We start from the raw sequence: 15,222 nt of genomic DNA, 5'->3' as shown, positions 1-15,222 counted from the left end.
TTTTAACTCACACATTTCATTTGAAAAAAAAAATAAAAAAATAAAAAATAAAAAAGAAAAGAAAAGAAAAGAATAGAGTAGAGAGAGAAAGAGATATCTCTCATTTCATTTCTGATTTGTGCTGAACTTGGGTTTTTGACAACAAAAAAACAAAATCAAGAAAAATAAAAATGGCAAATGGTGAATCAAATAAGGAAGAGAGATCATCATCATCAGTAGCAGCAGCGAATATGAAAGAGTTGAATGAGTGGCTGCCAGTGACAGCTTCAAGGAATGGGAAATGGTAGTACTTTGCTTTTCACTATGTCACTGCCATAAAGGGAAAGCAAAATCGAAGGCAAATCACAAACCAAGGACAGCAAACACATCATATAACGCCCTAAAAATTTGGCATGATATATTTATTTATGCAACAAAACTCACCTGATAGACAAATACATATATATAGCTAACTAATCCATACACCCATTTCCATTAAATCCCAAATGCCAAATACATGTTGTTCACATCTCAATGCACCAGTTCCAATCCCAAACATGCATTTTACAACAAGTATGAAATGGAAACCAAACAGATAATAAATGCCCTACAGGCTTACAAATTTATCCAAGAACATTCTTGGTTACACAAAATGAAGTTTCAACTCAACACAAATACAGACCTGGGCTTACATTCAACAAATAACAATAAAACAAAAATGAAACCTCAGCTTCGAGTCCTCCCAAATCATGCCTCGGCAGAGGCATAGCACTTGTACCTGAAATGATTTCCCTTATAGGGTGAGCCACAACCTAGTAGAGATATACTACACAACATATGAACAATGACAAGACTAAAGAGGAGTATGCTCATGTCGTGCTCATGATAAACCAGTTTATCTCTCTTTTTATAAAGCATGCAATGTTGAGATGCAACAACAAATATAAAATCATTTCCATTTTAAACCATATCTGTTACATGAATACGGGCCTCATAAATCTCTAGGTGAGTGTCTGCAAGTAGGCCTAAATGCACTACCACTGTCATTTTTACTAGTAAACTGGAAGGCTCGACACCTAACCGCACAGTTCTACACTCTCTACCCAGATCCACCAAGTATTCATCTTTTCGCAAACAAATATATTTCCAAACATTTCTCAAAAACAGATACATTTCCAATGAAATGAATGTAATGCAACATCCAATGCAACAAATGAGGAATATGGTTCAATTTACCTAAGTCTCATGCATTTCTACAACAATCATGGTTATTCTCCACCGATAGCCCAAAACATATATTTCTAAACAGATATTTAAATAATTAAATTTCAAAAATTCTGATAAATACAATCTATTCTACATCTCATCAAATAAGAACAACTACACTAGTTTTCATATCACAATCACGTCCGGTAACTTCTCAAGGTCCATTTCTAACCATGTCGGTTTTATTTCAACAGATAAATTAAGCAAAATAATACCGTCAATGCCCAAGAAACATCATTTTCTTTCCAAACTCATTCTCCAAGCATTATTCAATTATGACATCCTATTTTGATCGAAAGCCCCAAAAATTAAACGTAATTCCTTTGTTTTCTTTAAAAATGCTCTTTTGGTCACAAAACGGTAAAAAATTCAAAACCGATCGAATCGAAGTCCGTTTTTGTTCAAATTTAAAACATAGCTCTTTCATAACCTTACAAATATATTCCAAGTTTACACTTTCACAATTTGGGCATCAACTCTTTATTTTTCTCAAAATTTTCCTCTTAAGCAAATAAATCACAATTTTTTCAAAAATTCTAATTAATTTATATGCAACTCTAAACTTCATATAATCAAGTAAAAGTGCATAGAGAAATGTAAGAAAAATCCCTACCTCAAGCTACAAGAGGAAACAAGCAAAAATCCAAATTTTTGATTTTGTCGGATTTTGATCTCCACCGATCAAAATGTTGCTCTCACTAAGCTCTTCGCTTTGGTGTCAAGAACTAGGGTCTAAAACCTTAGTGGCAGATCTAGCAATTGCCTGAACAGTGGTTTCCTTATTGAGGAAGTGAACAACATCTTCTATCATCTTAAGAGTCAAGCATGGGCGAGAGACAACAAACCCAAAAGCAGTAGCAAGAGTGATTGCTGATATAGCAACACCAGCAAATGGTGGATAAATTTTCAAAATGGCAACAACACCCCAACCCTCGGTTGCCAATGCAATCCCATAAAGCACAAGGAATGTCGCACTGACAGTTTTCCCACACTCTGCATGAGCATCATAAATATATACAGGAAGTACCCTTGGAGAATAGACTACAATATGAGGTGAAAGAAGCACACTCAACGCCCTTCCAGCCAGAAGAAACAAAAATGAAAAGTAACTAACAGATGCTCCAACAAAAGGTTTATCTTCAAACCATCCAACAAGAAAAAGAAGAAAGGAAATAAGGCAGGAGAGAGTGGTTTACCGTTTGAGTCCACAAATATAAATAAATCTGGTGGAAGCTGCTACTGCGCAGCAAGTAGATCTCGCCGACCTTCAAGTGGCAACAACATCGCCGGTGAACAATATGTAATTGAGCCAAGCGCAACTAACTAAGGTAATGAGTTTCACAAAGTACCGGCGACAAGGATGACCGAGGTTGATGGCAACTAGAATGGGAGACAAGTTAAGACACGGGTGAGTGGGAAGACAGATTGAGGGTTGTTTCTTTGCTCTCATGCATGCTCGCCGAAAACCCTCTCGACTAAGGAACAAGACACAGGTGACAAATAGATGGAATTGCACGGCATAAAGGGCATGTTTGATTGGGTGGATTAGAACATGGGATTGGAATTGAGATTATTAATCTGTGGGGCCAATTATTTTATATTTGTTTTAATATTTTGGTTTAGAATTATTAATCCAACAAATTTGTAGGATTATTAGTAATGGAATAGGGGTGAGATTATTAATCCAATGGATATTAATCCAATTGGATAATGAATATCACACTAATTTAATAGGATTATTAATACTTCACTATTAATCTTGTGAATCAAACATGAACAAAGCATTTAATCTTTTTGCAGTCAGGTGACTGATGATCCATGAATTGAATATGAATGGGATTCCCCTTGACAAGAACTGCGTAGCTGTTCTCCCCCAACACCCACACACAACACAATCATACACATTTTGAGAACAATCAGACCCATCTCTCTCTGTCCGGAAAATATTCTTTACACCTTTTGAACCCCACTCCAGCACTCACTTCTCTCTTTTGCAAAGAAATAACCTCCACTCCTTGCTGACCATGCATGTTCCTATATAATTGTATCCCACCACACACACACACACACACACACACACACACACACACAAAAAAAAAAAACATCATCCTATTTTTCACCACAAAAACCATCATCAAAATATATTCCCTTCCTCTAATTTATTTTATTTTTTTATTTTTTTAGTGATTACACATCACAAATTAAAGGCAAATCCCAAATCATTACAAAAATTGAAAGCAAAATCCAACCCCAAACAGTCACAATCGTCTAATTTCTACAGAAAGTGAACCCCAAGTAGTCAATCGATAGCAGATGAGAGAGATGAGTGTTTTTCGCTTAAGAGATAGCAGATGAAAGAGAAAAGAGGAAACGACAACAGATTAAAGAGATAGGGAGAAGAGAGAAACTAGTGCTTTTCGGGCTATTTTCGAGTCAAAAGATTTGAGCTACAAGCTTTTTCCATCAGCCAAATATGGCCCAGGTGATATGACAACTTTACTTTGATTGTAGAAAAGTTAATTAGAGAGAAATCTAAAGGTCCTTTCTCGTTAAATCCCTCTTACAAGTTATTTTAATATTGACTTGTTTTGGGAGCAGATTAAAGTTAATTTTTTAATTTTTAATTTTTTTAGATTATACCATCTTTTTAATTTTTTATATATATTTTTTAAAAGAATCAAAAATAGATTTTTTTTTTTTTGTTTTTCACTTATTTCTCAAAACAACCTATAGTTCTATGCCATAAAAATGATTCTTTAAAGTTTTGTTTGGAAGATAGGTTAGCTTTTTTAATTTTTAATTTTTTGACTATTTTAATTTGAGCTAAAAATTTTTATTTGAGTTAAATTTTTTGAAACTATTATTTTAAGGCAGAAGGAATATTCTTATTTCTCTTCTTTCTTATCGAAGCAAATGCTTGTGACAAAAAAAGAGTCAATTGATATGGCCCAAGTGTTACGTCAACTTTACTTTGGTTGTGGAAAAGTTAAGGAGTACTTGCGTATAGGTGCTAATAAGTGGACTTATTATCTAATAGGTCGTATAGAAAAAAAAATTCATAAAAAAAGTCACTAATTGTAAGTTTTAAACACAATTTATAAAAATCATGACAAAAAAAGTCACTAATTGCCAATTTTTAACGACATATATAAAAAATTGTCATAAAAAATTATTTTTAGCGACAATTTTATCAAGACTTATTTTCCATAGGACTTGATGAAAATGAAGTCCAACTATTATGATCTATTGATAATTTACCCTAATTATAGAGGAGGCCTTGATACGCAGTTAAGAAAACTGAACTTTCTCGTCAAACCCCTGTTACAAGTTATTTTAATATTGACTTGTTTTGAGAGCAGATTAAAGGATTATTTGGGATGTCTTAAATAAGTGTATTTTTTAACTTTTTAGATTAAAAAGTTAAAGAAAAAAATAGGGAGCTTTTATGATAAATCTTTTTTTCTAAGAGTTTTATTCCATCTAACCCATATTCTTTTTGAATATTCCATTAGGTCCTATTTGAGGTAAGAAGACCAAAATACTCTTTTCATCTACTTATGTTCCATTTAGTCCACATTATTTTCTTATATTTCAATAAGTCCTATGGGTGACATAATTACCAAAATACCCCTAATGTGAATGTTCACATCGTCAAGGTGAATGTTCCTATTTGAGGTAAGAAAACCAAAATACCCTTTTCATCTACTTATGTTCCATTTAGTCCACATTATTTTCTTATGTTTCAATAAGTCCTATGGGTGACATAATTACCAAAATACCCCTAATATGAATGTTCACATCCTATGGGTGACATAATTACCAAAATACTCCTAATGTGAATGTTCACATCGTCAATGTGAATTTTCACACTGTCAATGTAAATGTTCACACCGTCAATGTGAATGTTCCTATTTGAGGTAAGAAGACCAAAATACTCTTTTCATCTACTTATGTTCCATTTAGTCCACACTATTTTCTTATGTTTCAATAAGTCCTCTAGGTGACATATTTATCAAAATACCCCTAATGTGAATGGTCACATCCTATGGGTGACATAATTACCAAAATACCCCTAATGTGAATGTTCACATCGTCAATATAAATGTTCACACTGTCAATGTGAATATTCACACCGTCAATGTGAATGTTTCTATTTGAGGTAAGAAGACCAAAATATCCTTTTCATCTACTTATGTTCCATTTAGTCCATATTATTTTCTTATGTTTCAATAAGTCCTACGGGTGACATAATTACCAAAATACCCCTAATGTGAATGTTCATATCATCAATGTGAATGTTCACACTGTTAATGTAAATGTTCACATCGTCAATGTGAATGTTCCTATTTGAGGTAAGAAGACTAAAATAGCCTTTTCATTTACTTATGTTCCATTTAGTCCACATTATTTTCTTATGTTTCAATAAGTCCTATAGGTGACATAATTACCAAAATACCCCTAATGTGAATGTTCACATCATCAATGTGAATGTTCACACTGTCAATGTGAATGTTCCTATTTGAGGTAAGAAGACCAAAATACCCTTTTCATCTACTTATGTTCCATTTAGTCCACACTATTTTCATATATTTCAATAAGTCCTATAGGTGACATAATTACCAAAATACCCCTAATGTGAATGTTCACATCGTCAATGTGAATGCTCATATCATCAATGTGTAGGGGCTCGGCCCTCGGCCCAGCCCGGGCGGGGGCCAACCCATGTAAAGCCTCGTGGGTGCTTGCCAAAATTCGGGCCGAGTCAGACCGGCCCACAGGACAAAAAATTAGGCCTAGGCCCTACCCCTGGCAAAAAGGTATTTAGGCTTTGAGTGCCCCGGTGGGTCAAGCCAAGGGCCTTGGGCCTAGACTTGGGCTTGGGTGAGCCTTGCCATTTTTTTTAATTCTTTTTAATTTTTTCTCCCAAAATTTTATTATTTTCCACAAAAAAGACACCGGGCCTCTGGCGGGCTGGGCCTCGGACCGAGCCTTAAATGGGCCTTATGCGGGCCGAGCTTCAAAGTGATGGCCCAGGTCCTAGCCCCCCAAGTTCTCGGGCTGGGCTCGGGCCCGGGCCTAAACGAGCTTGCCCCGGGCCGCGGGAGGGCTTCGGGTGGCCCATGGACCGCAGGCCAATTTTGCACTCCTATCAATGTGAATATTAACATGTCAATGTGAATATTCACATTGTCAATAGGTCGAACCAGCTCCGGGCCGCGAGCCAATTTCACACTCCTATCAATGTTAATGTTAGCATGTCAATCTGAATATTCACATTGTAAACGGGCCGGGCCCGCGGGCGGGTTTCGGGCCGCGGGTCAATTTTACACTCTAATCAACGTGAATGTTAATATGTTAATGTGAATATTCACATTGTCAACGGGTCGGGCCGGGCCCGTCCCGGGCAGCCCACGGGTCGTAGGCCAATTTTATACTTCTATCAATGTGAATGTTAACATGTCAATGTGAATATTCACATTGTCAACGGACCGGGCCCGCCCCAGTCTACGGGAAAGCTTCGAACTGCCCACAGGCCACGGGCCAATTTTACATTCTTACCAATGTGAATGTTAAATTATGAATATTTACAGCCCGCCGCGCCCCGGGAACCGGGCGGGCCGCGGGCCAATTTTACACTCATATCAATGTGAATATTAACATGTTAACGTGAATATTCACATTGTAAACCGGCCGGGCCCACGGGCGGGTTTCGGGCCGCCCACGGGCCGCGGGCCAATTCTACACTCCTATCAATGTGAATGTTAACATGTCAAGGTAAATATTCACATTGTAAACAGGCGGGGCCCGCGGTCGGGTTTCGGGCCGCCTACGGGCCGCAGGTCAATTTTACACTCCTATCAACGTGAATGTTAATATATTAATGTGAATATTCACATTGTCAACGGGCCGGGCCCGCCCCGGGCAAGTTTCGGGCCGCCCACGGGCTGCGAGCCAATTTTACACTTCTATCAATATGAATGTTAACATGTCAATGTGAATATTCACATTGTCAACAGACCGAGCCCACCCCGGCTCAGGGGCGAGCTTCGGACCGCCCATGGGCCACGGGCCAATTTTACATTCTTACCAATGTGAATGTTAAAATATGAATATTTACAACCCATCCCGCCTCGGGCAATAGGTGGGCCTCGGGCCGCCCACGGACCGCAGGCCAATTTTACATTCCTATCAATGTGAATGTTAACATGTTAATGTGAATATTCACATTGTAAACGGGCCGGGCCGGACCGGGCCCGCGGGCGAGTTTCGAATCGCCTATGGGCCGCGGGTCAATTTGACACTCTATCAACGTGAATGTTAGTATGTTAATGTGAATATTCACATTGTCAACGGACCGGCCCGGGCCCGTCCCAGGCAGCCCACCGGCCACGGGCGGGTTTCGGGCCGCCCACAGGCCGCAGGCCAATTTTACACTTCTATCAATGTGAATGTTAACATGTCAATGCGAATATTCACATTATCAACGGACCAGGCCCGCCCCGGTCCAGAGGGGAGCTTCGGACCGCCCATGGGCCACAGGCCAATTTTACATTCTTACCAATGTGAATGTTAAAATATGAATATTTACAACCCGCCCCGCCCCGGGCAACAGGCGGGCTTCGGGCCGCCCACGGGCCGCGGGCCAATTTTACTCTCATATCAATGTGAATGTTAACATGTCAATATAAATATTCACATTGTAAACGGGCCCGGCCGGCCCCACGGGTAGGTTTCGAGCCGCCCATGGGCCGCGGGCCAATTTTACATTCCTATCAATGTGAATATTAACATGTCAATGTAAATATTCACATTGTAAACGGGCCGAGCCGAGCCCGCGGGCGGGTTTCGGGCCGCCTACGGGCCGCGGGTCAATTTTACACTCCTATTAACTTGAATGTTAATATGTTAATGTGAATATTCACATTGTCAATGGGCCGGGTCGGGCCCGCCCCGGGTAGCCCACGGGCTGCGGTCGGGTTTCGGGCCGCCCACGGGCCGCAGGCCAATTTTATACTTTTATCAATGTGAATGCTAACATGTCAATGTGAATATTCACATTGTCAACGGACCGAGCCCGCCTCGGCTCGGTGGCGAGCTTCGGACCGCCTACGGGAGACAGCCAATTTTACATTCTTACCAATGTGAATGTTAAAATATAAATATTTATAACCCGCATAGCCCCGGGCAACGAGCGGGCTTTGGGCCGTCCACGGGCCGCGAGACAATTTTACATTTCTATCAATGTGAATGTTAACATGTCAATGTGAATATTCACATTGTAAACAGGCTAGACCGGGCCCGCGGGCGGGTTTTAGGCCGCCTACGGGCCGCAGGTCAATTTTACACTCCTATCAACGTGAATGTTAATATGTTAATGTGAATATTCACATTGTCAACGAGCCGGGTCGGGCCGTGCCCGCCCCAGGCAGCCCACGAGCCACGGGCGCGTTTTGGGCCGCCCATAGGCCGCGGGCCAATTTTACACTTCTATCAATGTGAATGTTAACGTGTCAATGTGAATATTCACATTGTCAACGAACTGGGCCTGCCCCGGCCCGGGGGCGATCTTCGGACCGCCCACGGACCCCAGGCCAATTTTACATTCTTACCAGTGTGAATGTTAAAATATGAATATTTACATCATAAAATTGCTATTCGTTCAAAAAATATTTGTAAGGATATCAAAATTAAATTTGAGGGCATAAGAGTCTAAAAAAAGAATGTGAATCAAGAAAAAGGACTTTATGGAATAAAACTATACATACATGGGACTAAATGGGTTAATAAATTTCTTCATAGACTTTTTAGGTTAAAACACTTCTAAATGGGATTTATCAATAAAAATCTCCAAAAAATATGGTTGTTTGGGATAACTTTTTGACTTTTTACGAAAAAATGTGTATTAAAAAATTGTATAATTTAGTGTATAGGAGAAGGGAGAGAGAAATAGGCCATACGTTGGGGGCAGAGCCGTGGCGAACTTAGTATATAGGATATGCTTGCCTCTTTTTTGGGCATTGAATTAGACGGTGATGTTCAGCCCGTGGGGGCCACCACAGGCCTCGTTTTGGTAATCGGAATCGTCAATGTGTAGAATTTATCGAGTACTATATATTTGAAAAAAATCACGTTGATCGGATATCGGTAACTATTTGATCAGATTAGTTTTTTGTCAACCGTTAGCTATAATACCATCTTTTTTTATACAAAACTGATTTGATCATGTAGTTAGCAATATCCGATCAATGTGATTTTTTACAGGTATATAGTATTCGACGAGTTCTACACATTAAACGATTCAAATTATTAAAATGGGACCCGTGATGGGCCCCCACAGGCCGAACAACACTGTTCTTAAACTTGCCTCCACCTGCGTAATTTGTTCTCACCAAAGTCAGCAAAAGGCAACTCACGTCAACGTGATTTGTACCTTTATAAAAATAATTTTTTTATAATTTTTTTGCTGATAACTTTTTAACTGTTTTAGTAAATTTTTGTCTTTTTATCTTTTTTCAAAGATCCCAAACCAGGCTTAAAAGTCAATTTTTTTAAAAAAAATTCGTCATATTATTTTTTTAATTTTTTATATATTTTTAAAAAAAATCAAAAAAATCAAAAAAATTAATTTTTAATCTACTTTTCAAAACAACCAATTGTGGTATGCCATAAAAATGAATCTTTACACTGTATTTGGTTGGAGGATTTCAAAAAAGATTTGAAAAGAGAAAGAGAAAATGTAGGTGAAATATGAATAAAATATATTTAAATTTCACATTATTTCACACATATTTTCTTCTTCTTTTTTTTTTTTCCAAATCTATCAACCGTACACAACGTTGAAATTTCATTTGAAAAGCGAGTTGATTTTTTGATTATTTTAATCTAAGTTAAAAATCTTTATTTGAGTTAAATTTTTTGAAACTATTATTTTTAAACGGAGAAAGTATTTTTATTTCTCTTTTTTCTTATTGAAGCAAATGCTTGAGACAAAAAGCAGTCAATTAAATATGGCCCAGGTGATAACAACTTTACTTTGGTTGTGGAAAAGTTAATGAAGGTTCTTTCTCCTCCAACCCCTCTTACAAGTTATTTTAATATTGACTTGTTTTGGGAACAGACTAAAGTCAATTTTTTAAATTATTTTTAGGTTATATTATTTTTTTAATTTTTTATATATTACTTTAAAAAAAGTCAAAAAAATAAAAGATTAATTTTTTCCCTGCTTCTCTAAACAACTTATTGTGCTATGCCATAAAAATTAATCTTCAAAATTTAGGTGAATCTTTACATTGTGCTATGGCATACAACCTATTGTGGTATGCCATAAAAATGAATCTTTACACTGTATTTAGTTGGGAGATTTCAAAAAAGATTTGAAAAGGGAAAGAGAAAATGTAGGTAAAATATGAATAAAATATACTTAAATTTCACATAATTTCACACATATTTTCTTCTTCTTTTTTTTCCAAATCTATCAACCGAACACAACGTTGAAATTTCATTTGGAAAGCGAGTTGATTTTTTGATTATTTTAATCTAAGCTAAAAATCTTTATTTGAGTTAAATTTTATGAAATTATTATTTTTAAACGGAAAAAAGTATTTTTATTTCTCTTTTTTCTTATTGAAGCAAATGCTTGAGACAAAAAAGCAGTCAATTAAATATGGCCCAGGTGATAGCAACTTTACTTTGGTTGTGGAAAAGTTAATGAAGGTTCTTTCTCGTCCAACCCCTCTTACAAGTTATTTTAATATTGACTTGTTTTGGGACAGACTAAAGTCAATTTTTTTAATTATTTTTAGGTTATATTATTTTTCTAATTTTTTATATATTACTTTAAAAAAAGTCGAAAAAAATAAAAAATTAATTTTTACCCCGCTTCTCAAAACAACTTATTGTGCTATGCCATAAAAATTAATCTTCAAAATTTAGGTGAATCTTTACATTGTGCTATGGCATACAACCTATTGTGGTATGCCATAAAAATGAATCTTTACACTGTATTTAGTTGGGGGATTTCAAAAAAGATTTGAAAAGGGAAAGAGAAAATGTAGGTAAAATATGAATAAAATATACTTAAATTTCATATAATTTCACACATATTTTCTTCTTCTTTTTTTTCCAAATCTATCAACCAAACACAACGTTGAAATTTCATTTGGAAAGTGAGTTGATTTTTTGATTATTTTAATCTAAGCTAAAAATCTTTATTTGAGTTAAATTTTTTGAAATTATTATTTTTAAACGGAAAAAAGTATTTTTATTTCTCTTTTTTTTTATTGAAGCAAATGCTTGAGACAAAAAAGCAGTCAATTAAATATGGCCCAGGTGATAGCAACTTTACTTTGGTTGTGGAAAAGTTAATGAAGGTTCTTTCTCGTCCAACCCCTCTTACAAGTTATTTTAATATTGACTTGTTTTGGGACAGACTAAAGTCAATTTTTTTAATTATTTTTAGGTTATATTATTTTTCTAATTTTTTATATATTACTTTAAAAAAAGTTGAAAAAAATAAAAAATTAATTTTTACCCCGCTTCTCAAAACAACTTATTGTGCTATGCCATAAAAATTAATCTTCAAAATTTAGGTGAATCTTTACATTGTGCTATGGCATACAACCTATTGTGGTATGCCATAAAAATGAATCTTTACACTGTATTTAGTTGGGGGATTTCAAAAAAGATTTGAAAATGGAAAGAGAAAATGTAGGTAAAATATGAATAAAATATACTTAAATTTCACATAATTTCACACATATTTTCTTCTTTTTTTTCCAAATCTATCAACCAAACACAACGTTGAAATTTCATTTGGAAAGCGAGTTGATTTTTTGATTATTTTAATCTAAGCTAAAAATCTTTATTTGAGTTAAATTTTTTGAAATTATTATTTTTAAACGGAAAAAAGTATTTTTATTTCTCTTTTTTCTTATTGAAGCAAATGCTTGAGACAAAAAAGCAGTCAATTAAATATGGCCCAGGTGATAGCAACTTTACTTTGGTTGTGGAAAAGTTAATGAAGGTTCTTTCTCGTCCAACCCCTCTTACAAGTTATTTTAATATTGACTTGTTTTGGGACAGACTAAAGTCAATTTTTTTAATTATTTTTAGGTTATATTATTTTTCTAATTTTTTATATATTACTTTAAAAAAAGTCAAAAAAAATAAAAAATTAATTTTTACCCCGCTTCTCAAAACAACTTATTGCCCTATGCCATAAAAATTAATCTTCAAAATTTTGTTTAGAAAGTGGGTTAGTTTTTTGATTTTTTAACTTTTTAACTATTTTAATTTAAGCTAAAAGGTTTCATTTGGATTAGATATTTTGAAACTATTATTTTGAGACGGAAAGAGTATTTTTTGCTCTGTTTGGAAGAGCTTTGGAATTGTGATTCCAGCTCCTAGTTTGCATATGGTGTTTGGTTGTGAGTTTTAAAAATTAATTTCACATTTACTTTTGAAAACTCAGTTGAAGGCGCAAAAATTTAAGCTGACCGGTTGTCGGACCGGTTGACCAGAATAGCTTAATTTTTTTTTTTTTGCAATCGACACGTGTTAATTTTTTTATATTCAATAAAAAATATTTTTCGAATTTTTAAAAAAAATTTATGAGCTTTAATAGAATTTTGAATTGTATGTTTGGTTATGAGTGTAAGTTTTTATATCAACTATCATATGCCACATTAAAAATTCCTCACTCAATTCAAAATTATTTTCAAAACTCATTCATTAAATAAATTTTTCACACTTAAATTATAATTTCAAAATTTAAAATATAATTTCATTCTCAAATTATATTTAAAAAGGTCTGCCAAACGCAACTGTTAGTTCTCTTTTTTCTTGTTGAAGCAAATGCTTGAGACAAATAGGAGCCAATCAGCCAAATATGGCCCAGGTGATATGACTACTTTGATTGTGAAAATGTTATTAGAGGGAGGCTTTGATGAGCGGTTAAGAAAATCAAAGGTTCTTTCCCGTTAAACCCCTCCTGCAAGTTATTTTAACATTGACTTGTTTTGGAGCAGATTAAAAATCAATTTTTTAATTTTTAATTTTTAAAAAAAATAATATCATCTTTTTAATGCTTTTATATTTTTAAAAAATAAAATAAAAAAAAATATTTAAAAAAAAATAATTTTTATTCTATTTCTCAAAACAACCTATTGTGTTATGCCAAAAAATAAATCTTTATAGTTTCGTTTGGAAAATAGATTAGTTTTTTAATTTTTTAATATTTTAATTATTTAAATCTGAGTTAAAAAAATTCATTTAAGTTAGATATCTTGAGACTATTATTTTGAGATAGAATGAATATTTTTATTTCTCCTTTTTCTTATTGAAGCAAATGCTTGAGACGACAAGGGGTCTATCAGCCAAACAGAAATGATTTTTTCCCCGAAAAATTGTCCCCCGAGTCCCCCGAAACACAAAGAGAGAGGGAGAGAAGAGGAGAGGAGAAGAGAAAGAGGAGGGGAAGAGGAATGGAGGGGGATTGTCGTCCCGCCGATCGTCGTCCCCGATTGTCCGATCGTCGCAGCTCAGCTCCGATCGTCGCCCTGCCTCCGCCTCCGCCCCGCCCTGGTTGATGGCCCCTCCAGTCCTTCTCTTCCTCCTTCTTCTTCCTTTTCTTCCTTCTTCTTTCTGATTTTCTTCTTCTTCTTCTGAAATTCTTCTTCTTCTTATGAAATGAAAAAAAAAGAAAAAAAAAACGACGAAAACGACGTCGTATTCATTTCAGGGGGGATTCGGGGGAGCTCTTTCGAGCTACCAATCACAGCTCATCAGCCAAATATGGCCGGTGATATGACAAGTGTGCTTTGATTGTGGAAAAGTTAATTGGAGGGAGGCATGATGAGGTGTTAAGAAATTTAAAGATTCATTTTCGTCAAACTCTTCTTACAAGTTATTTTAGTATTGACTTGTGTTAGGAGTATATTAAAAGTTATTTTTTTAATTTTTATTTTTTTTAGATCTCATTATCCTTTTAATTTTTTATATATATATATTTTTTAAAAAAAGTTAAAAAAATAAAAAAAGTAGTTTGTAATAAACTTCTCAAAACAATCTATTGTGCTATTCTATAAAAATGAATGTTTAAAGTTTCATTTGGAAAGTAGGTCGGTTTTTTAATTTTTAAATTTTTTGGCTATTTTAGCCTTCGTTTAGAATGTGAGTTAGCTTTCTGATTATTTTAGCCTGGGGTTAAAAGGCCTCGTTTGGAATGAACTTTTTGACTTTTGTGAGAAAAAAAATAAAATGATTATAATTTAAATGTGACATTTTGTCTTATTAATTTTTTAGACTATTTTATCTTTTTGTAGCTATTTTAGCCCAAATGTGGTATGCCAATCATAGCCTTAGTCTGGGCTAAAAAGTTTCATTTGGGTTAAACTTTTTAACTTTTTTAACTTTTGTGAGAAAAAAAAGTAAAATAATTATGATTTAGATGTAATATTTTATCTCATTGATTTCTTAGTCTATTTTATCTTTTTGTAACTATTTTAGTTTTTATTTTTCTTTTAGGTACAACGGAAATAAAAAAAAAAAAAAAAAACACAGGCCTAGGCCTTTTCACAAGACATACCAATCATATCTGCTACTAGGAATTCCCTAATAACAGCCAGTGGTTCATTAACCACTAAGATCTCTTCAGGTTGAGCAACACCAAATTTGGCCAGAGTGATGGGTCGTTGAACATACCAAAATTAAACACTAAACTACACCAAATTCTTTTAGAATAATGGCAAGTCCAGGTATCAATCCATAGGAACAATTGTGAAATTAAACTAATTTAATTGATAAATTCCTAAATTAATTTTGATGAAAAGAATGATTGATCATAACTTAATTTAATAACGAATAAATTAAACTAAATAATTATCAATTATAACTGAAAATGGATTTACTGAATTGGGAAAAAACCTAGGGCGAAGAGTCCACCACTAGTCACGTAAATAAAGTTTTCAAATTGAAAAC

General features: G+C 34.8%; 1 long non-coding RNA gene across 2 annotated transcripts; it reads right to left on the bottom strand.

Moving 5' to 3' along the window:
• Positions 1-372: 372 nt before the first annotated feature.
• Positions 373-2,808, bottom strand: LOC114309179 (uncharacterized). Of its 2 annotated transcripts, none has more exons than XR_014328945.1 (2): positions 1,859-2,808; positions 373-757 (listed from the first exon to the last, which is right to left on the bottom strand). It is a non-coding gene; the product is annotated as an uncharacterized LOC114309179 (long non-coding RNA). The 2 variants fall into 2 exon arrangements; XR_014328946.1 differs by having other exon boundaries at positions 2,442-2,808.
• Positions 2,809-15,222: the final 12,414 nt, after the last annotated feature.

The sequence above is a fragment of the Camellia sinensis genome, chromosome 5 (genome assembly GCF_055761805.1).
Source record: "Camellia sinensis isolate YWXY chromosome 5, ASM5576180v1, whole genome shotgun sequence".
NCBI classification, from domain to species: Eukaryota; Viridiplantae; Streptophyta; class Magnoliopsida; order Ericales; family Theaceae; genus Camellia; species Camellia sinensis.
The sequence above is the reverse complement of the archived record's forward strand: the minus strand, read 5'-3'. Positions and strand labels throughout refer to the sequence as shown.